This window comes from Myotis davidii, unplaced genomic scaffold (genome assembly GCF_000327345.1).
Source record: "Myotis davidii unplaced genomic scaffold, ASM32734v1 scaffold6, whole genome shotgun sequence".
NCBI classification, from domain to species: Eukaryota; Metazoa; Chordata; class Mammalia; order Chiroptera; family Vespertilionidae; genus Myotis; species Myotis davidii.
Window position 1 is genome coordinate 9,772,121 of NW_006383011.1, and position 3,094 is coordinate 9,775,214.

General features: G+C 47.9%; 1 long non-coding RNA gene across 1 annotated transcript; it reads right to left on the reverse strand.

Moving 5' to 3' along the window:
• Window positions 1-6: 6 nt before the first annotated feature.
• LOC107181616 lies at window positions 7-2,874 on the reverse strand. The gene is made up of 3 exons (XR_001512280.1): window positions 1,997-2,874; window positions 1,651-1,761; window positions 7-190 (listed from the first exon to the last, which is right to left on the reverse strand). It is a non-coding gene; the product is annotated as an uncharacterized LOC107181616 (long non-coding RNA).
• Window positions 2,875-3,094: the final 220 nt, after the last annotated feature.

Below are 3,094 nucleotides of genomic sequence, written 5' to 3' on the forward strand. Positions count from 1 at the left end.
GAGCTTGACGAGAGCGCCTATCGGGCCGCCTCTGGAAGTCCAGTGCCGGCGCCTTCCGGGGGTGGGCGGGGAACTTCCGGGGGTGTGCCTTCCTGGGGTGGGCGGGGACTTCCGGAGGGGGCGGTGCCATCTCCGTGCGCCCCTCCCTGCACGTTCCTGAAAGCGGTCCCCGGACCCAGCCTTTCAACACCTGCGCGGAGGGAAGATCAGAGAACATGAGAGTTCTGATGTTAAAGGTTGCCCCTGAGGGAAGCAACCTTGGAAGAGTAATGTGTTGAGGCCATCTGGACAGTAAAGGCCACTGAACCGTGTTATGGCCTCTGTATAACATACTACAAACTATCTGGATGGAGGTCTTGTCCTGCAGCCTCCCAAGACAAGCCGCCTAACAAGTCCCCTTGCTTACTAAACCTGTCACCTGCCAACATGGAGCGGCCTGCCCCTGCGGTTTCTGCTTGTCCTCTGTGTAGGGGACGGTTTCAGGTTTCACAAGGGAAACTCCCTGAGTCTGTGAACCATCCGAGAGAGAGTTGGGGGCCAATCCCTAACCTTTTAAGACTTCTCAATTTTTTAATTATAATTCCACTTTACCCTTTCTGCAAGTTAACTTTTGTTATTATTCATCTGCGAATAGTTAGCTGCGGCAGCCTGGACCCAGCTTTTTCAGAAGCAGTTTGCCTGCCTCTGGTGGGTGGCTTCTGCTATCCTTAGAAACTTCGCTGAACCCTTGTATGAGGCCTGAAATGTCACGTTAGGGTTTCATTTATGAAATTAGATTAAGCCTCAAACCCCAAATAAACATAGATAATCCAAGGGACGTCTAACTCCAGTGAGAATAGATTTAGGTCATTTCTGGGGTGCAAACTGAAGGCCTGGAAAAGGAAGCCCCTTCAGAAGACACAACAAAGTATCTATCTGGGTCCTCACTGCATAGGCCTTGGTGGAAACTGCAAGAACTGACTTCACAATTTCACCCAGGTTGGCCTTGGACAGCACATGAAAACACTTCTCAGCTTGCCCTCGCTTGCATGGCTCAGTGGATAGAGCATTGGTCTGTGGACTAAAGGGTCCTGGGCTCGATCTGGTCAAGGGCACATGGCCGAGTTGTGCGCTCGAGCGTGCAGGAGGCATCCAATCAATGATTCCCTCATCATTGATGTTTCTGTCTCTCTCCCTCTCCCTGCCTCTCTGAAATCAATAAAAATATATTTTAAAAAATAATAAAACTTTTCAGTTTAACCACTTCTAAAAACTACTGAGCCATGTTTCCCTACTAATTATTGTTTCATCTAATTATTTGATCTCTGATTATGAACCAACAGGCTAGTTACTACTCATGGCCACCTAAATTCAGGTCAATAACAAAAGCAAACATACTACACTAGAGGCCAGTACATGGAATCCGTGCACTCAGGGGGCGGGGGTCCCTCAGCACAGCCTGCACCCTCTCACAATCTGGGACCACTGCTCCTAACCACTCGCCTGCCTGCCTGATCACCCCTAACCACCTCTCCTCAGCCCCCACCACCACAGCTTCATCCAGAAGGACATCCGGAAGGTCATTCAGCTGTCTGGTCTAATTAGCATATTATGCTTTTATTATTATAGATTACTGAGTGCTTAGAAAACAGACAAGGGAGAGAGGCTTACCTGGAACTTTTTTTCATGTTTATTCTTTTATTTCCCCATTTGTGAATTAACTTTGTTTATGTCGTGGCTCATTTAGCTACTGTATAAATGTTAACTGCTTTCACATTCAACCTAATTTTTTTAAAAATATATTTTATTGATTTTTTACAGAGAGGAAAGGAGAGAGATAGAGATAGAGAGTTAGAAACATCGATGAGAGAGAAACATCGATCAGCTGCCTCCTGCACATCCCCCACTGGGGAAGTACGCACAACCCAGGTACATGCCCTTGACCGGAATCGAACCTGGGACCTTTCAGTCTGCAGGCCGACGCTCTATCCACTGAGCCAAACCGGTTTCGGCCAACCTAATTTTTATTAAGAACAATTCATTAAAATTTATTTTGGCATGTAAGGTTGGTGGGGCTCACTTTATTAGCTTTTCCTCTAAGAATGAAAGTAGAAAGCAATCAATAGCAAGATCACCCTTTGGAAGATAAGGCATATCCCGAGTGATTGTCCTTAAATATTTGAAGACTTTGAAGACTAAATATCCAAATCCAATCACAGTGACTAGAGAGTAAGCAAGGAAAGAATTGGAATCTGATTGTACCTAAGCAATGTAAATGATGTCCCAAAAGTAGGAAAACATTAACCAAGGGTAGGATCTCCGTGGTAGCTACAAAAGAAGAATGAAAAGAGATAAAATTGGCAGTGCATCCAGCACATTGTCTACCTAGAAATCTCTTTGGGATTGAACTGCCATCCATCAGTTATGCAAGGCATGAATCCCTCTCCTAAGCCCACCTCCACTTCCCCCCACCACCACCACCCAGCCACCCCATAGCTAATCCATCATAATTGCCTCCTTTCCCTTTTCACCACCTCCAGCACAACAGCCCACCGATTTTCAACCGGTGTGCTGCAAGAATTTTTAAAACATGCAATACCTGACTATTTAGTCAGGGCACGTTCCCTGGTATTTTTTCCTTGTATGTGTCTTATAAGAACCTATCCTTTCTCCCACATTTCCGGGTTTAACTTTCCTCGAAGTGTAGGCGCTCACAGCCCCAGAAGAGCAGTAATAAACTTCTAGAAAAGGAAGGGACCTGCAGAAGCGATTACAGACGCGCGGCTGACCCCGAGAAGAGGCTACACATTGAACTAGCGCCTCCCTCGCTGGGCATCACCCACCCCACCCGGGTCCTGGCGGCAAGAGCAACTATTCCGGATTCGGTCCTCTGAATTCGGGGAAGAACCGCTTCCGGCGGCACCGGAAGCGCGGTGGGGACCGTTTCCGAGACGGACTGACCGACCGTCAGTTCCCTCAGGTCCAGAAGGTGATCTGCGCCTGGTCTCAGAGTCCAGATCCTGCAGGCCTTTTGCAGGAGCTGAGTGAGTGGGGTCCCCCAGCCGGTCGTCCGGATGGCGTATGTTGTTTGACGTAGAGTGTCAGTGGCACAAGT